The sequence below is a fragment of the Chiloscyllium punctatum genome, chromosome 36 (genome assembly GCF_047496795.1).
Source record: "Chiloscyllium punctatum isolate Juve2018m chromosome 36, sChiPun1.3, whole genome shotgun sequence".
Lineage (NCBI taxonomy): Eukaryota > Metazoa > Chordata > Chondrichthyes > Orectolobiformes > Hemiscylliidae > Chiloscyllium > Chiloscyllium punctatum.
Genome location: NC_092774.1, coordinates 65,540,542 through 65,561,565, shown reverse-complemented (window position 1 = coordinate 65,561,565; position 21,024 = coordinate 65,540,542). Strand labels below are relative to the sequence as shown.

Below are 21,024 nucleotides of genomic sequence, written 5' to 3'. Positions count from 1 at the left end.
CTGCCCAGCATCTCTGTCTCAGGCTTGTTGCAGTGTTCCAGCAGAACAACTTTGCACTTGGGACCCTACAGTCGTCCTCAATATTGAATTCAATAATTTTAGAGCCTGAACTTCCCCACATCTTAGCCCCCTACCACGCACACAAGCCCTTGTTATCACGTCGTCTGCCAGTACACACCACCTATTATTAGCCACTAACAGTTTCCTTTAACAGCTATTCACCCTCCCAGACAGATCGCTATCAACTCCTTTATCTGTCCAACCAATTTTGTCTCACTTAGGGCTCTATCCCTATCTATCATTTACTCCGCCCGCCTTCCTCCCACCCTCCCATCTGCATAGTAACCGACATTTTCCTAATCATCACAAGCTCTGTGGAAGGGTCACCGGATTCTTCTTCACAGAAGCTGCCAGACCTGCTGAGCTTTTCCAGCAACTACTGTTTTTGTTTCTGAAATACAGCATCCGCAGTTTTTATTCAGAAAGAGTTGCAAATTTGTTCGAGAGACAGAGTGAGAGAATGAGTGAGACAGAACAGCCATGAACCGTTGGCCTCCGTTCTCAATCATAACGTAAAATCATTGCAGTACGATCACTTCCCTCAACCCCGCATCGTGTGGGCTTGTGACGCAACGGGAGCGCGTCTACCTGCTGCGCGTTCAAATCGCGTCAAGCTCAGTGGGGCACAATTTCAGCTCCTTCAAATCAAGAAGATTCCACACAATGTTCAACTATGATTCTCTGGAAGGAGCAAAGCTTTCTTGTTGGTTCCTGTTTGAGCATGAGTTTCAGCATCAGTGGGACTGGTTGAGAGACCCTACTGTTGCAGAGCACAGAGTGTGGAGCCTGAAAAAGTGATACGGACTGGAAAGAGGAATTCACAGCGGGGAGGGGCTGTACACACGTGTGTGTGCAGCTGAAGCTTCGTCCATGGAGAAACCCGAGGAATCCCGCCCCGTTGAGAAACCATGGAATCGTGGCGACTGTGGGAAGGGCTTCCATGTCCCATCTGTCCTGGAGGCTGATCAGTGCAATCACACTGGGGAGAGGCCATTCTCCTGCCCCGAGCGGGCAAAGGGCTTTACTTGCTCCTGTGTCCTGCTAGCCCACCAGCATATACAGAATGGTGAGAGGACGTTTTACTGCTCCATGTGCGGGAAAGGGTTCACTTGGGTGGACAACCTCCAGACCCACCACCGATTCTACACAGGAGAGAGGTTCTTCAGTTGCCACGAGTGCGGGAAGGCCTTCAGCAATTCCTCAGACCTGCTGAAGCAGCAGCGAGTCCACACAGGGGAAGAGGCCATTCAGCTGCCCAGAGTGCGGGAAGGCCTTCAGCGACTCCTCCAACCTGCTGAGGCACCAATGGGTCCACACGGGAGAGAGGCCCTTCAGCCGCCCAGAGTGTGGGAAGGCATTCAGCGATTCCTCCAAGCTGCTGGCCCATCAGCAGTTCCACATGGGGGAGAAGCCCTACAGCTGCCCATAATGCGGGAAAACTTTCAGCAATTCCTCTGACCTGTTGTCGCACCGGCGGGTCCACACCAGGGAAAGGCCATTCAACTGCCCCGAGTGCGGGAAGGGGTTCACTCTCTTCTCCAACCTGCTGGCCCACCAATGGGTCCACACTGGGAGAAGCCGTTTGCCTGCCCCGACTGCGGGCGGAGGTTCACATTGTCCTGCAATTTGTGGAGGCATCAGCGGGGGCACCAGTGCATCCAACAATCAGATTCCACCAGTGACGCTGCAGTGGGTCACCCCCAGGGCTGAACCTCCTGCCCATTCTGACTGAGAGTCAGTGGGCTTTTTAAATTTTGTGCTGGATTCAACCACTCCCCACCCACCCCACCCCCAGCCCACCCTATGGTGGCTCAGGGATGGCACGGTGTCACAGTGGTTAGCACCACTACCTCACGATGCTAACCTGGTTCAATTCTACCATGTTATTGACAGTCTGCGTGTAGCTTGCACGATACACACCCACGTCTGTATGGATAACCTCCGAGTGCTCTGGTTTCCTCCCACAGTCTAAGGATGTGCAGTTTAGGATGGATTGGCCCATCCATACTGTCCCATAGTGTTCAGGGATGTGTAGGTGTGGTGCATTAGTCAGGGGTAAATGTAAAGGAATAGGGATAGGGGAATGGGTCTTGCTGGGTTACTCTGCGGAGGGGTAGTGTGGACTTGTTGGGCCAAAGGACCTGTTTTCATGCTGTAGGGAATCTAATCTAATCGAAACAAAATTCCTCGTAGCGATACAGTTGAAATATGCCGAGTTGGACAAAGAATCCCATCAAGTTTGAGACAAACACAGGATTGAAGAAGTCGTAAGTCACATGACACCATGTTACAGTGCAACAAGTTTATTTGAAATCACAAGCTTTAGGAGCGTTGCTCTTTCATGAGTGCTGCTCCTTCATCACTTCATCTGGTGCCGTATGACTTCTGACCTTATCCACCCCAATTCAACACCAGCACCTCTGTATCAGAGTTGACGAATGAGATTGCTTTTTATTCGGCCTGATTTAGTGATATGTTCATTTGCAAACTCAAAACTGTCGGACCGACAAAGAGACGTGAATCATAGAGTCCTACAGCAGGAGACAGGCCCTTCGTCCCGACATGGTCCATTCTGACAAAACTGTCCATCAACAATAAGCCCATTTCCCTGCACTTGGCCCATTTCCTTCCATACCTTTCCTATCCACGTATTTGTCCAAAAGCCTTTTAAATGTTGTTAATGTACCCAACTCAACCACTTCCGCTGGCAGTTCATTGCATATGTGTACCACCATCTGCGTAAAAAAAGTTGCCCCTCACATTCCCTTTTATTCTTTCTCCTCTCACCTTAAACTGAAGCCCTCGGGCCCTCTATTCCCCAACCCCGGGAAGATTGAGTGCGTTCACCCTCTCCATGGCTCTCATGATCTCTTCACTTCGATAAGGCCCCGTGCCCCCTCAGTCTCTAATGCTCCAAATGAAAACGTCTTAGCTTGTCCAATCTATCCCTTTTACTCAGACCCTTGAGTCCTGAGCATGTATCTTTGTATATGTCTTCAGCACTTTTCCAAGTTTAATAACATTTTTGTCATAGGAAGGTGATCAAAATTGATGACAATCCTCCAAATGCAGCCTCATCAATGTCCTGATTAACTGCAACATAACTTGCCAACTTCTATACTCAATGCCCTGACTGATGAAGGCCAGCATGCTTAAACCCTTTTCCACTGCCCTGTCGACCTGTTTTGTTGGAAATATAGGACCTAATCTAAAACTGGGTAATCTGGCTGGGAGGACAGGAAACCACTTACTTTCTTGAGACAAGTCTCTCAGAGAGAACTTGCTGACTGACTGTCTGATCTACTGACCCTCACAGTGCCCCACTGCCCTCAGTTATCTGGATTGAGTCCACAAATTTGCCTCAGGTGGTGCTTGAAACCTTTATCATCTTTGGGAAGGATCCCCATTCATTCACTGCTATGGAGTAATGCAGCCTGGAAACAGACCCTTCAGACCAACCAGTCCATGATCCCCAACTAAACTAGTGCCACCCATCTGCTCCTGGCCTATATCCAGTTTGTCAATAGTTTTGTTCATTTGTTCACCGTGAGACTTGGATAAATAAATTGCTGATTGTTGATTTTAACGTGTTGGGGATTTATTTCTATCACTAGAGCAGGCTACAATACTTATCATGCTAATTTTACAGATTATAGGGCGATGCGATCCTCTGGGTGTTTCGGTTTGAGATCTCGAGTAGTGGTGTTAGCGTTTGCTTTATAAGAGTATTGACGTGATGTCCTGCTGAATGCAATGGAGTCAATATTAATCCCAGCCTCTGGCTGTGGTTGTGGGTTAATTCTGGTGGAGATTCCTCACTTTCAAATCTGTGGTGTGACAATTCTTCAGATTCTAATACCACCTCCCCACACTTCTGGATATCTCAGGTCTATACCTTACCTTCTTATCCTCGAGGTTTAGCGGTTTGTTTGAAACAGCCTGTCCTGCAGTAAACTCCATTATGTTAGGGTCTTCCTTCCACAGACAGACTTAATTGTCCTTTTTCATTGAGGTTATTAAACACTGATCTCAGCTCGTTGTTTTGCATCCTTCTTCCCAGGGATGGTTAACTAGCAGAAATTAGGCCATTTAGCCCATTGAGTCTGTTCCACTATTCAATCAGAGCTGATAAGTTTCTAAACCCAAACTCCCCATAACCCTTGATACTTTAGAATGATTGTATGGTGGAGCAGACTCAATGGGCTGAATGGTCGAATTGCTGCTTCTGAGGTCTTATGATGTAACAGTTTCCCAGTGGCCCTTTTGTTTCTTGGTCCAGAAAGAGTTATTGCTGACTCAGGCAGTTTGGGAAGTTCTGGTGTTTACAGGACCACACCACATTTCTCTCTGCCTCCTCCTGGGATATTGGTAATTCCCAAGATCCCTTGGTATCCCTGAAAACAATCAATGTGTCTGGAAATCTCTGCTGCTGCTCTGGAAGAGATGGATTATTGGGAGAAAATTCAGAAATCTGATGTGCAAAGGAACTATGGAGTTCTACTCCAGGATTCTCTCAAGGTAAACTTGAAGGTAGTGTCACTAGTTGGGGAGGCAAATGCAATGATGACATTTATTTTTATTAGACTTGAATATAAAAGCAGGGATGTACTTCTGAGGCTCTGTAAGGCTCCGGTCAGGCTACAATTGGAGTACTGAATGCAGTTTTGGCGAAAATATCTCAGGAAGGATAGCCCTGGAACATGTTCAGAGAAAGTTCTTGAGAATGGCCCAGGAATGAAAGATCAAACATATAAAGAACATCCTATGGTCTTATGATATGCTGATGTGTAGAGGGTTGGGGGATAGGGGGTGGGGGGAGATGAAGAGAAAGACAATTAAGGTGAAGCTGGATAGAGACGAAGGAAATATAAGAATTGTATGATAAATGGCAGAACACATAGCAGCACTAGCATACAGAAGGATTTGGGCATATACATCCGTGGAAGTGGTAATGCAGGTGGGTACGGTGGTCAAGAAGAAACACAGCATGCTTCCTTAAGTGTAAGAGTTGGCGAGTTATGTTACAGCTATTTATTCTGGCCACATTCGGAATACTACGTGCAGTTCTGGTCGCCAAACTACCGGAAGGATGTGGGTGCTCTAGCAGAGGGTACAGACAAGGTTCACCAGGACATTGCCAGGTCTGAAGGGCTCTTATTATAAGGAGATGTGGCGTAAACCTGGATTGTTTCTCTGGAAAGACAAAGGCTGAGGGGAGACCTCAACAAAATGATGAGAGACAGATTGGCTGGACAGGGGTGGCAGGGTAGCTCAGTGGTTTGCATTGATGCCTCACAGTGCCAGAGACCCGAGTTCGATTTCAGTCTTAGGTGACTGTCTGTGTGCAGATTGCACATTCTCCCTACACCTCATGACTGGATGGGCTTCCTCCTACATTCCAAAAATGTGTCGGTTAGGATGGATTAGCCATGCTAAATTACCCATGGTGTCCACTAATAGGCAGGTTAAGTTGTATTGTCTGTGTGTAAATTGCCTCAGTGTTCAGGGATGTGTATGTCAGGTGCATGAGTCAGGGGTAAATATAGAGTAATGGAGTAGGGGAATGAGTCCCTGTAGGTTAATCTTTGGAGGGTCGCTGTTGACGTGTTGGGCTGATTCGTCTGTTTCCACCCTGGAGGTTTTTTTTTTCTTCCAGGTTGGAAAGGTCACATTAAAGAGGGCACAGGTTCGAGACGAGAGGGGACTGTCTGGGGAGAGGTGGGGGTGGGGAATCACACAGAGGGGTGGTGGGGGTTCCTGGAATGCACTGTCAGTGCAGGTAGTGGAGGCAGGGACCTTAACAACGTTTAAGGTATATCTTGATAGACACATGAACGGGAGGTGAACAGAGGAACAGAAACCACACCTGGGCAATAAACAGCAGGTTCAGTGTATTAGATTCCCTACAGTATGGAAACAAGCTCTTCGGCCCAGCAAATGTACACCAACACTTGGAAGAGTAACTCAGCCAGACCCATTCCCCTATTCTAGATTTACCCCTGACTAATCCACCTAATACTATGGGCAATTTAGCATGACCAATTCACCTGATCTGCACATCTTTGGATTGTGGGAGGGACCCCACGTAAACACGGGGAGAATGCGCAAACTCCACAGAAATCGAACCTGGGTCCCTGGATCTGTGAGGCAGCATTGCTGACCACTGAGCCACCGTGCCGCCCCACCACAGGTTCTCCCCACTATCTGAAAGTAGAGCATTCCTATGAAACCTTTCGTAAGCTGACATGGAGTAAAGCGAAGAAGCAATTACCATGAACAAATTTAGATTATGCCTTTCTTTGTAACAGCGAAAATTCTCTTCGGATTTCTTTTGGTTTGTGAAAACAATTATTAATGTAGGTCTTTCGTAAAGGTCAAGTAGTGTAAAGGTAATTTTCGAAAAGTGGGGGATACCTTTATGCTGATGGAGGGGAGATGAGAGGCAATGAAGAGGGGTGGGTGGGTGGAGGATCAGGTGGAGAATAAACACTGACAGAGACCAATTGAGCTGCCCGGTCTGGCCCTGTGCTGTAGACTCAATGGAACAGAGACAAATGTATCTATTTCAGGTATATCTGCAGTATGGTCCATCCAGGATTTTTCAAAAAATGTCCTTCATTTGCTTCAGCATATGGGGCAGATGAACGGTTTCTCCCCGGTGTGGACCAGGAGATGATGTGACTGAGTGAATCCTTTCCCGCGCTGAGTGCAGGTGAACGGCCAGTGTGCAAATGTTGATGAATGTCCAGTGCAGGCGGGGAAGGGAAACTGTCCTTACACTCCCTGCATTTCCACGGTTTCTCCATGGTGCAGGTGTCCTCGTTTTTCTCCAGGTTCAACGATCAGGTGAAAACTCGCTCACACTTACAGCATGTGTATGATGTTACTGATGAACCCTCTGATAATTGGAACACTCATTCAGTCTGTAAAGAATGTTCCAGTCACTACTCTGGAGTGTGGGTATGTGAGACTCTGAGTTTCCAGTCACCCTGACGTTTCCAACCTTACTAAGCAGACATACCGCCTCATCCTTGTTTCAAGGCCATTAATATCCAAGTCCTGGTGAGTCACGTGACTGTCAGACTTTGATGTGACGTTTGGTCTGAGATTTCTACCTTCAAATTCGTCTCTTATAATATTCCTGTGAAAAGAGATTGCAAAGGTCATCGCTGTCAGTCCACATGAGATAATCAGAACAAATAATTCTAGTTTTTGTGGAGCATTCTTACCTGGATATCAAACCTACAGCTCAGCGAGCAAACCTACACCCTAAACATTCTTTCCTCTCTTCATACCCAAGATCTTTGTGCTGATCTATATGTAAATGTATACCAGCTGGGAAATGTGGTGGATTGCATGTTCCATGAAGAGTTCACATGGACTCAAGTTGCTGAATGGACATCTATTTCGGTATTGACGTTCTTATTGAAGATATACAATATGCTGCAGTACAATATTATGAGCCCAGAAACAACTGCAAACCAGGCTTTTAGAGCCACAAACATTCCATCGAATATGTACCAGATACCCCAGACTTATCTATCTTATATTAAGGCACGGTTATCTTAGATTCCCAGAAGACTCGGATTGACGTGGGAAATTTTGTAAAAGAAGCCGTCGTTTTGGACTCCTTCCATGTCATACTGACTCTATTACTGGAAATACATCCAGACTGCACCAGGATTCATGGATCAACGGAATGAGGCTTATGTTTACCCTCTTGCAATTTCCTGTTGCATAAATGTTTCAACGAATGCCAATACTTTTCACCATTCAGAGTCAGAGACGTAAAGCACAGAAACAGACTCTTCAATTTAAATTGTCCAAGCCGACCAGATATCCAAAATTAATCTTGTCCCATTTGCCAGCACTTGGTCCATATCCCTCTAAATCCTTCCTATTCATATACCCATCCAGATGCCTCCACCAGCCTCCACCACTTCCTCTGGCAGCTCATTCCATGCATGCACAACCCTCTGCATGAAAAGGTTGACTGCAAGGTCCCTTTTAATTTTTCCCCTCTCACCCTCAACCTATGCACTCTAGTTCTGCACTCCCCCTATCCCAGGGAGAAGACCTTGTCTATTCACCCCATCCACGCCCCTCAAGCTTTTAAAAACCTCTTTTAAAAAAAAAAATCACTCAGCCTGCGATGCTCCAGGGAAAACAGCCCTGTCCTATTCAGCCTCGCCCTGTGATTCAAAGCCTCTCCCTGTGGTTCAAACCCTCTTACCCTGGTGACATCCTTATGAAACTTTTCTGAATTCTTTCAAGTTTCACAATATTCTTCCTATTGGAGGGAGAACAGAATTGCACACAATATTCCAGAAGAAGCCGACTGAAACCGACCTTTGCAGAGTCTGCTCCCTGTTTGGATTCATACTCTCTGCCTCCAGTTGCTGCAAGTGAACAGTGCCTCCCCCCTCTCTCGCCCTCCCAGGATGAGGAATGGAAAGGGGGAAATATTGTTTTGCTCCCAGATTTTGCCCGGAATGCACACTATCCCTCTGAAGCTCGTTGGCTAACGTTTGCATTGTGATGCCCACAATGGTGTGTGTGTGTGTGTGTGTGTGTGTGTGTGTGTGTGTGTGTGTGTGTGTGTGTGTGTGTGTGTGTGTGTGTCTGTGTGCGTGTGTGTTTGTGTGTGTATGCGCGCGCGCAAACCTTACGTAGCCAATTGGATTCGCGGTGGTTGGCAGTGACATTCCTGCATTTCGAGGCTGACGGTCTCCCATCGCTCACGTCACCCAGTCCAGACAGTGCTGTGATTGGAGATTGACCAATGGGGAGCCCTGAAGGACCAGAATTAACTGGGTCCTCTTGCCAAACAAAGCCCCTCTATTTTTTGAATGCACCAGTTGGACCATGAGCTTCTGAAGCTACTGCCGTTCCTCTCTTTCTGAATGAAGATTGAGCTTCACCCCAGACTGCAACTTCCTTTCTCTGTCCAAACATCTGTGAGTACAGCACATTTTCGTTGAAGTAAGGCATCTTTCCTGAACATCACAATTAAAGGGGTGTCTTCCCCCTGATATTCAAAGGGATAGTCAGTCAGAGAAGGGCAGGGTCATACCTTGTGTTGTGTGGCATGTGTGACAGCTGCAACAAGATGTCCCAACTCCTGTGCTCAGTACTTGGACTGATGAATGGAAGCAGGCTGAAAGGCTTATTCACCATCCTTTCAACCTGTAACTCGACTTTCTTGGAACTATGAACGTGCACCCCTAGATTTCTTGGTTGGGAATACTGCAAATGAAACAAATTCGGTGCTTGTCAGAAGAACATTATCATTTGGCACTTATCTATACTCTAATTCACTATCTTATTTAGATACATTATTTATGTCTCTCTAAACAGTATATGTTTGTAATTCTTTCCTGACTTCAATATCGCACTGAATCTGTTTTATACTCCAAGTGCAGCCTCACCAACATTCTGCGTAACTGAAACATAAATTCCCAGCTTCTATACTCAAAGCTCTAACTGATGAAGACCGGAGTGCCGAAATACTATTACCTATGATTCCACTTTCAGTGAACTGTGAACCTACTCCGAGATCCCTCTCTTCCATTACAGGTCCAACCATTCACCATGAAACTCCTACCTTGATTTGACTATCCAAACTGTGAGACCTCATGGTTATCTATGTTAAACTCCATTTGCTATTAACCTTAAATCTATGCACTCTAGTTTTTGACTCCCCACCACCACCCCGGGGAAAAGACCTTTCCTATTTGTCCTATTCCACGCCCCTCATAATTTTATGAACTTCTGTAAAGTCACCTCTCAGCCTCCAAAGCTCCAGGGAAAGTAACGCCAGTCTGTTCTGCCTTTTCATCGTGCTCAAACTCTCCAACCCTGGCAGCGTCCTTGTAAATCTTTTCTGAAACCTTTCAAATTTCACAACATCCATCGCCTCGCAAACAGCCAGAATTGCATGCAGTATTCCTACAGTGATGTAACCTCTGAAGACGATTTTTAAAAATACTTACAATTTTATGGTATTGCTACAAGGAAATCAAATCAGTTGGGCATGACATTCCCATAGCAATTTGCCTTGGTTGTCCCTCAGTAACCGATGGTTTTCTTGTAAAAGAAATTGTGGCATGTGATTGTTGCAAGCATGTGCAACATTTTCTCAACGTCCCTCATGTCCTTTGGACCGAGTAATTGACTCGGGACTACATGGGAGAAGGCAGCTGAGAGTCAACCCCACACTGTAGTAGGTCTGGAATCACATTGTCGCTGTGCACACACAGGGTTGATGAATGGTAGATTTTCCTCCATAAAGGAATCATTTCACAACAATCAATCAATAATGGTTGGAGACACAGAACAGTTCTGGCAGCGTCTATAAAGAGATTAGTGTTAATGTTTCGTGTCCAGTGGCCCTTAAAAAGTGACTGGATTCAAAACACGAACTGTTTTCTCTCCACAGATGCTGCCAGACCTGCTGCGATGCCCCAGCAATGGTGCCTTTTGTTTCCGATCTCCAACATCTGCAGTTCATTGTTTTCATCAATAATGGTTTCCTGGTGGTCAGTACTGAGACAAACTCTCACTTCCAGATCTTTTTATTACTTGAACATAAATTCCACTGGCTGCCATGATGGGATTTGAATTTTTTTTCTCAGAAGACCTAGATCTCTGGCTTAATCAACCATTATCACTAGATCACAATCTTCACTTCAGTGACAATTTTCTGCTGAATATTTTCCTTTACTTATTCATGGTATGTGGCACTTTATCTCCCAGAAAAACCAAGTGCCCTTTCAGAGGGCAGTTACGAGTTAATCACATTACCGTGGATCAAGAGTGACACAATCACCTAGCGGGGTACGGCTAAAGATTTCCTTCCCTAACAAGATAGTTCCTGATATCAATTGCTAAGATCACCAAAGCAGCGATAAGCTTTATATTCCAGATATATTCATTGTTTTCAAAGTGCATCGGAGACATAGCAGCATCAATTTGAAACTCCAGATGTTAAATCCAGTAACAATGCCAAAATGCCACCAACTCCGTGCAATCTCTAATTTTCCAACACTGACCGGCCTGTAGTTGCCAGTTGTATCCTTTTCCCCTTTATTACTGACTGTTCAATTCACCGCATTGAATCAATTCGGCCGTTTATTCAGATCACGTTTACTCTGGTAAACATCACCTCCACTTTCCTGCCATTTCCCCATAATCCTCAATTCCCTCACTGGTTAAAAAAAAATCTGACAGCCTTGAATGTACTTAACGACCCAGGCTCAACAACACTCTGTAGTAACATGTTCCACAGATTTACTGCCTTCAGTAACAATTCCTATCTGTCTTCAACATGCAATCCCTCATTTGCAGGTTATTCCCTCTGGTGCGAGGTTCACCCACAAAGCCAAACTTTTCCACATCAAGCCCGTCAAGTATTCTTAGAATCTTTTATGTGAAAATAAGATTACCTCTAAATCTTCTAACTTCGAATAAGTACAGGCCTAACCTATTCACTTCTCTTCATATGATATTCTTTCCATCCCTGATATCATACTGGTCAACCTTCTCTGGACTGCCTCCAATGCCAGTATATCTTTCCTTAGGTAAAGGACCCTGCCAGTGTTCAGTTGTGGCTTGACTAGTGCCTGACATAGGTTGACTATAACCTCCCTACTTTTCTACTCTATTTAAAGGCCAACCTCCCATTTGCCTTCCCTATTACTCACTGAATTTGGCTGAAGAGATGCATGGATTTGGGCTTCCAAATCCCTCTATTCAACAGCTTTCTCCATTTAACATTCAACACTTTTCCTCCTGGCAAAGTGCACAACATCATTTCCCCACATTCTATTCCGTCTGACAAAGGTTTGCTCATTTGATTAACCTGTCTATATCCCTCTCCAGATATTTCATGTCATTCTTACCACCTGCCTTCCCATCAACCGTCTCTTCTGCAGTCTTAGCAATAGTGCATTTACTTTACTTATCCACGGAATTAAGATAGATTTTGTAAATAATTTTGGCCCCATCACCGATCCCTGTGGCACACTACTAGTTACAATTTGCTTTCCTGAACATGCCCCTTATCCCAATTGTATCATCGGTTAGCCAATCCTCTGTCCATGCCTCTTTGCTTATTATTTCATGAGATGTGACTATCATTGGCTCTGCCAACAACCCTTCCCAAACTGTCCTTGAATACGTGCTGCTGAGCTGCCTCTTAAATTGCTTCACAGTTATGATTTGGTCTGCAATAATGTTCAGGAGCGAATTCCAGGTTTTTGATCAATAACAAAGAAGCAATGCGATGTATTTCACAGTTGGAATGCTGTGTTCACACTTACCTGCTCTTGATGGTTGAGGTGATGGCTTGGAAGGTGCTTTTGAAGAGCCACCACTTTATCAAGCCAGACTGATAGATTGTAGCCAGAGATTCTGCTTTTTGACTTTCCTCATCAATCTACATTCTTTCCAGCCACATCTTTAGTCCTAAACTGCCACAGAATGCTTCCGGTTATAACTTGAGACAAGTATAATAATATGACGATTCTTGGGTTGATTTTTCACACCTGAGTGCAACATAAATACAGATCATTGTTTCCAGCTTTGGTGGAACAAGAAACAGCAAATTGGTGGATAATTACAGTTAGTGCAAACAAAGCTAGTGATCGATAAAGATTAACCCAGTTCACTTCAATGGCTAAATTACATTTTGAAAACCAAGTGCACTCAGACAACATGTCAAAGTGTTTCATAGGAGGAGAAATGGGGCATTGAAGAGCAGTGAAATGATTGCTTTTGGTCACCGCCACCATTGTCCGAAAAACAGGTTGAAAGGATCCTTAACAATTGGGCAAAAAGTGAAGTGGTATAACACTTCAGACACCGCAAAGTGTAAGACCACTTTCTAGTTGAAGAAAAAGACATTTCTTATTTCTTGAAGAGCAGGGAAACTAACGGGGAATAAACCTGAATTGGGAGCTCTTTCTTATTAAGGATGTTCCTTCACCACAGTATTGTTTTAGAGCATAAGTTCTTCATCAGGAATGAAGGTTGGTCCATGGGGGCTGAGAGATAAATGGTTAGGGGATGGGGTTAGAGGGGAGGTAGCTGTGAATGAAATAGGTCGATGGAGGTGGGGAGAGATCATGAGAGGTAAGACAGGAGAGTGGAACGAAAAGTTGGGAAGCAAGATGAAAAGATAGGACAGCTCAAGAGGCCAATGCCGAGTTGGAAGGTTGGATCTGGGACAAGGCGCGTTGTGTGGGAGTGAAAGTGAGGGGAAATATGGAAGCTGCTGAAATCGACATTGATCCCATGTAGTTGGTGGGTCCCAAGGCGGAAGATGAAGTGTTCTTCCTACAAGAGTCAGGTAGCTAGAGCTTGGAGGGGTTACAGCCCAGGACTTGCATGCCCTTGACGGATTAGGAGGGGGAGTTAAAGTATTCAGCCACAGGGCGGTGGGGTCATTTAGTTTTGGAGTCCTAGATTTGTTCCCTGAAATGTTCTGCAAGTTTGCATCCAGTCTCCCCAATGTGGCTGAGCAATGGACACATAAATAAATCTTAAAAAACAAATTGTATAAATTTTAGCATGCCAGGGTTATTATCTTCAATTAAGTTAAAGAAGATTTTAATTAAATTGGGTGACTTCATGAAACGGTTTGTTGATCAGGCTCAACTCATCACCTTCAAATGAGACAATGCCATTGATAGCAGTGAACTGCTCTTTTTGCTATAAAATCACAAGTTATTGATTTATTTTCACAACTTACTGGCATTCACACCTGCACATTCAATGTAAACTTCTGACATTAGAAATGAAATTACACCATTAATTTTGACTTACAATATTCGAACAAACAAATTACTAGCACACAGTGAATACCAAGTCTGATTAATATGAAATCAAATTTGACCAAAAACATATAAAGTCGAGATGGGAGATAACAAATGGGGGAAGGGCAGAAGGCAAGAAATGCAGCATCATAGAAGGTGCTCCCCCAGGGAGTGTATTTTACCAACTACAACTGCTAAATATAAAAAAACACTATGACATGATCCTTCGGTTTTAATGAAAACCATAGCTCCATACTGTAGGTACCATTTAAATAAGTTAATAGATACAAACCTTGAGCAAATCGAGCCGGGCACCCCGCTTCTTGGAGCCCAGACCTTCCTCCAGCTGCCACTAAAGAAGCTTTGGGAAACAGATGCTAAGGCAAGATAAAGAACACAGTACCTTTGCGAAGGAAAGCAGCTTATGGAGACATTGAGCAATAGCATCACATGGATTTGACCCATCGATCTTTGGGGTATGTACCCAGCACATGCATGGTGTACTACTCTGCGTTGGTGCTCCCAGCCGCTGGAGTATGGATCAGTTTAAAGTAGATCCGATATTTCTGATAACATTGCTACGCAAGGCAGTGAAGAAAGGTTCAGGTCCAATGACCTTCATCAGTTAGGGAATTGAGGATAGATGTTGGGAAGTTATCGTGTAGTTTTCCAGGACGTTGATGAAGCTGCACCTGGAATATTGTGATCAGGTTTGGTCCCCTTGGTGTTCTGACTTCTGACTTCTTCACCTCTGGGTTTTGTTGAAGTTGATGGGATACTTTGTCCAACTCAGCATGTTTAAGAGTATTGCTAGGGGAGATTCATTTGAAACTGTTGAGGAGATGAGCTCAACAAGGTTGAACTATTCAAAGTTACTTGGACTCTATTTTAAACTTACATCAGGACCAGTCGTCAGACACACATACAGCATGGAAACAGACACCGGTCCAACTTGCCTATGCTGACCTGATATCCTATATTAATCTACTCCCATTTGACAGCACCTCACCTTTATCATGTGGCAGCTTATTTCATATATGTACCACCCTCTGCATGAAGAAGTTGTCCCTTTAATATATTTCGCCTCTCACCCTCAACCTATGCCCTCTAGTCCTGGACTCCCCCATCCCAGGGAAAATACCTTGTCTATTACCCTGTCCATTCCTCTCATGGATTTGTAACCTCTATTAGGTCACTCCTCTGCCTCCGATGCTCCAGTGAAAACAACCCCAGCCGATTCAGCCTCTCCCTGTAGCTCAAACCCTCCAACCCCCAGCAACATTCCCGTAAATTGTTTCTCATACAGAAGTCAACATTTCAGTCCTGAAGAAGGGTTAATACCCAAAACGCTGACTACTCCACATCCTGGTGCTACCTGGCTTGCTGTATTCTCCCAATCTCCTGCTTATCGACTTCGGGTTGCAATATGTAGTGGCTCAGTGGTTACCACTGCAGCCTCACCGTGCCGGGGACCCAAGTTTGATCAAAGACTTGGGTGACCCTCTGTGAGGCGTTTGCACATTTTCCCAGTGTCTATGCTGGTTTTCTCTGGGAGATCCTGTCCAAAGATGTTCAGGTCATGTGGATTGGCCATGCATAATTGCCCATAGAGTTAGGTGCATTAGTCAGAGGGAAATGGGTCTGGGCGCGTTACTCTTTGAAGGGTCGGTGTGGACTTGTTTGGACAAATGGCCTGTTTCCACACTGTAGCGAATGTCATCTGCAATTTTTTTGACTCTAACGAATGGCAGAGTAGACACGATAGGCCGAATGGCCTAACTTCTGCTCCGATGGTCTTGCGGTCTTAGGTTTCTCTGGATCATTTCATTGCCAATGTGAAGTCGCGGTCTCAATGAGCAGCAGTGTCCACTCAAAGCAAAGCTCACAGGATCGTAGAACTCCTACAGTGTGGAAACAGGTCCTTCAGCCCAACACATCTGCACTGATCCTCCGAAGAGTAACCCAGTCATATCCATTTTCCTACCCTCCACAAATTGCACACAGACCCCCAAGGGTGGAACTGATCCTGAGTTCCTGGTGCCATGAGGCAACAGTGCTAAGCACTGAGTCACCGTGACGCCCCTGAGCCACTGTGAGGTTGTGGTTGTGGGGAGTGGGGGATGCAATTGCAGTCCAGCAGACAACAAAAACAGCTCACGTGCTCTCCCACTGCACCCACTGTCAGAAGTGACAGGAGGTTCAGTCCATGGGGAGACCCAAGGCAGAACACCAGTGGGATCTGATTGCTGGGAGCGTTGGTGCTCCCGCTGGTGCTTCCCCAGGTGCTTCCACAAGTTGCAGGGAAACATGAACCACTTCCCACACTCGTGCCAGCTGAAGGGCGTCTCTCCGCTGTGGACACACTGGTGCTTCAGCAAGATGGAGGAGCGGGGAAAGCCCTTCACGCACTCGGGCTGGAAAACGGCTTCTCCCCGGTGTGGACGGATTGGTGGAACAGCAAGGCTGAGGAATTGCTGAAGGCCTTCTTGCACGAAGGGCAACTGATCGACCCATGTGGATCCACCAGTGGGCCAGTAGGTCAGAGGAAAGAGCAAAGCCCTTCCTGTACTCAGGGCAGAAGAACGACCTCTCCTCAGTGGGGACCCACTGGTGGTTCAGCAGGTGGGAAGAACTGCTGAAGGCCAGCTCGCACTCAGGGCAGGAGAACAGCCGTCCCCGGTGTGGACTAACTGATGCATCAGCAGGGGAAAGGAATCACGAAAGGCCTTCCCGCACTGAGGGCAGCAGAAGGGCCTCTCCCCTCTGTGGACCCACTGGTGCTTCAGAACCCTTTCAAATTTCACAATATCCTTCTGATTGGAGGGAGACCAGAATTGCACACAATATTCCAAAAGTGGTCCAACTAATGTCCTGTACAGCCACAACATAACTTCCCAACTCCAACACTCAGTCAGAGGATTGGGAAAGTTTTCAAAAGCCACAAAATAAAACAGGAAATAATGGAAGGACAAACGGAAGTTTTGAAAGTCAGCTTGGAAACATCAATGAGAAATCGGCGGACTGGGTTTATTGGGAACCTGTTCTCCTTAAATATACGATATACCATATGTGTTGTTTTTCTGTCGACGCTAGTTTGAAGTTCCCCATTGACTGTTTGTTCTACTGTGACATCGCGGAATGCCACTTTGTTGGTGTTCTCCTACTCTTCAAACCAGGAGCCCCCCTCAGGCCATAGTCTCACTACTTGGAACACCAATATACAGACTAGTCAAAGGCCTCCACTGAAGACTAAAACACCAAGTCGAAGATTCACGCCATCCAGTTACTCCATCCAAGAATACCTGACTACCAAAGACACCAAGATAGAAGATGATTGAATAATGTAGTCCTTTGACATAACAGACCTGTTCACATCCATTAACATCAACGTGGCCAAAGAAAACTGAACACACTCCTAGAAGAACTAAAAACACAAACACAGCACCAACTTCATCAGAAAAGATAACACTGTCAAGCTCGTGGAACTGTGCCTTACCACCCACTTCATATTCAGTAGCAAGCCCGACAAACAAATCAACGAAATACCCATGAAACCACCAGTATCAGGATTCCTCGCAGAAGCAATGCTGCAGAGACTCGAACAAACAGCCCTTCCGACGATCCAACCCAAACTTTGGGTCCGCTACAGTGATGACACTTTTTTCATCACAAAATCAAACAAGTTAGAAGAATCATACAACACCATCAATAATATTCTTTCTGGCATAAAATTCACAAAAGAGGAGAACAACAACAAAGTGCCATTTCTAGATGTCACAGTACAGCGAACAGTCAATGGTAAATTCAGAACACCGTCTACAGGAAAATAATGCACGCGAACCAAGAACTTAACTACAGAAACAATTAACCTGACAGATACAAACCAACCTGTATCACGACACTATTTTAAAGAGCCACGACACGCTGTCGCACCTCGGAACTCTGAAGATCAATAAACAACTGGACAGCGCATTAAAGAAGAACGGGTAGCCTATAATGGCTCCTGACAATTGCTTCCCTGACCGGGAATCGAACCCGGGCCGCAGCGGTGAAAGCGCCGAATCCTAACCACTAGACCACCAGGGAGCAATGGACGCCAGCTGGTAGCTCTGCTGAAAATTACTTCGATTCCTGGAACTCTAAACCAGGGCGCAGACTTTCACCTGTGCATCCACCAATGTAACTTTTTGCATCCATTGCTCCCGATGCGATCTCTACAACATTGGGAAGACTGGAGAGTCGAGTCACATCATTGGGACACCCGCACTAATCAACCCCATCGCCCTGTTCCCCAACATTTCAACACCCCTCCCACTCTACCGAGGACATGCAGGTGCTGGGCCTCCTTCAGCGCTGCTTCCTCCCCACCCGACGCCTGGAGGAAGAACACCTCATCTTCCGCCTCCGAACAGTTCAACCCCAGGGCATCAATGTGGACTTCACCAGTTTCCTCATTTCCCCTCCTCCCACCTTACCTCAGTTCCAAACTTCCAGCTCAGCACTGATCTCATGACCTGTCCCACTGGCCAATCTCCCTTCCCACCTGTCGGCTCCACCCTCCTCTCTGACCTGTCACCTCCATCCCCACCATCATTCACCTATTTTACTCTTTGCTACCTTTGGCCCAGCTACCACCCCCCCCCCCCCATTCCCCAAATTTATCTCTCCACCTTGGAGGGGTCCTGCCTCTATTCCTGATGAAGGGTCTTTTGCACGAAACGTCGATTTTCCTGCTCCTCGGAAGCTGTTTGACAAGCTGTGCTTTTCCAGCACCTCTCTGATCTAAGCTCTGGTTTCCAGCATCTGCAATCCGCACTTTTGCCTACCCAATAAACCCAATGTGACGATTTCACATCAACAAACTGACACAAGCAGAGGCAGCGTCTGCAGAAACCCGAGCCACATTACATTACATTAAAGACATCTGTTAAATGATATCCAGACAACTCAACTCTCTCAGCATCATGGTAGCCCACAAACCTACCAACACACTTAAACAGCTGCTAATGAACCTGAAATACCCGATACAAACAACCAGCAAACGAATGTAATTTACAAAATACGATACAAGGAAATATATACATGAACTCTGCCTCACAGGTCTCTGTGGCAAGAAATGCTGGGATAAGATAAGGAAGATACTTTCAGCCAAAAAGAATCGGCACTGACTGGACAGCCATTTAAACTCACCCCTGTTAGCCCAGGATGGAAGATCCGAAGGGATGAACAGTTTTCTCATTTTTGGAAGATTCATAAATATGAGACTGAGTTTTGGTGTTTGTTCCCTTTCCACTCCCAGGAGACGCAGTGGTTGGGGCGGTGATTTGGGGAAAGTGAAATGTGCCCGTGAGCAACGTGTGGGGCTCTTTCAGCTTCCCCTCCTCTGACAGCGCTGTGACGTGACTCTGATTTGCTCAGGAACACTTACTGACGCGAGACAGTGAAAAGAGTCTCGTTCCCGCAGATCAGGAATTCAAACCTTATGCAGGCTTCAAGACAATGAGAAAGATTAATTGGACTGTTTGAAGAAGTTGTGAGCTGCATTTCAAACAGGTAGGTTGAGTCAGATGCGTCGTCCATTGCGCCCCGGCCCTTTGCGTACCGAACACCGTCATACTGCAGAGTTTTGACGTTAACACGGACATGCGCAGCAATGGGAACATTCACAAGGTGAACGGCCAAAGATAATTACCGTCAATGCTTCCCTTCCATCGTCCCAATTTTGTGAATCAGTGTCTTTCACTCTCAAATAAAATTAATCCTCAGGTGCCTGCTTCATTTCGATCACGACTTCACGCCCCTCACTGTTCCAGTCTCATTTCCAAATACTTGACTCATTGCCTCAATAGCAGTTCTGTGGGTATCTGCTTGTTCCACCCTGACAGGCAGTGGGTTGCAGATTCCCGACCAGTCCCAATGTGAGTGAAATATCTTTCACCCTCTACTGATTTGAATCTTAATAAAGAAACCGGGAAACAGCCTCCCTTTCTTTTAGACGACAGTTCTGAACTGTTGTCCGAAAGGTTCACACCTGCGTGGGGAAACTGCAATAGATCTCAAGTCCATCGCATTAAACACTCTGACTAAAGAACCACACTGACAGCTTCATTTCCCGGGTCGCTCTGCCTGTGGAGCTGAGAAAGAGTGAATTATTGCTGGGTTTGTTTGAATCCAATCACTTCACAGGTTTCGAAAGGGTTAAATATCTGCAAATGGAGAGTCTGGTTGTTTTATCCTGAAAGATGAAATGAACTTTCAGTTAAGAACAAAAACAGAAATTGCAGGAGCATCTCAGCAGGTCAGAGACAATATTTCAGAGCTCTGTTTTCTCCCACAGGTACTGCCAAACCTGCTGAGTTTATCCAGCAGTTCCTCTTTCTGTCTCGGATTCTCAGAATCTGCAGTCCTTTGCGTTAGAAATTAAATCAATTCAGCCTCATGTGCAGGAATGAGAATCCTTTAAATTTACCAAAACATCGGCAAAGATTTCAAGGTATTTGGAAAAAAAGTAAAAGTGACATTAAGGAGAACATTTTCGCACAGGGAGTGGTTCGGATTCGTAAATCTCTGTCTGACCGTGACAAAGAGACAGATTCAAGTACACAAAAGGGAATTCGGTTGTCATGTTCAAAGTTACAATGAGGAGATTTACAGAGAGAAGGCAAGAGAAAGATACAAATAGAGACTCTCATTTACTTGCTGTGTAGAACCAGCAGAGCTAAGGTGGGCCTCCAAATGCGCTGTGACACGTGTTGTGATTCAGAGTGAACTCAAAGTTCGACCAACGGAAGGTGGGGATTTAGAAAATGTTTATATTTACACAGTCTCCTCACGTCAACGCAACAGCAAAATGGTTTACTTATCCGCCAATGGAGAGAGCCCTGTTCCTGGAGTTGGGACAAACAGCTGGCTCGGATATCAGCCCACATTGCTCTCTTTGCCACCAGTTCAGAGGGAGAACATTTGAGGGACAAAGGAGTGAATAACGATCTGTGTAGGAGGGTGACTAACTGTTAATGGAGACTGTTCCTGGCTAACAATAAGTCGTGTGTAACCGCAGGCGATGTGATAACAAGGCCTCGTGTGGGTGTGGTAGGGGTTAAGGCAATGGGGGAGTTTGGGTCCAAACAATATTGAACTCGATGTTGAA

At 45.7% G+C, this 21,024-nt stretch overlaps 1 non-coding gene across 1 annotated transcript; it reads right to left on the bottom strand.

Moving 5' to 3' along the window:
- Positions 1-17,888: 17,888 nt before the first annotated feature.
- Positions 17,889-17,960, bottom strand: trnae-uuc (transfer RNA glutamic acid (anticodon UUC)). The gene has a single exon. It is a non-coding gene; the product is annotated as a tRNA-Glu (tRNA).
- Positions 17,961-21,024: the final 3,064 nt, after the last annotated feature.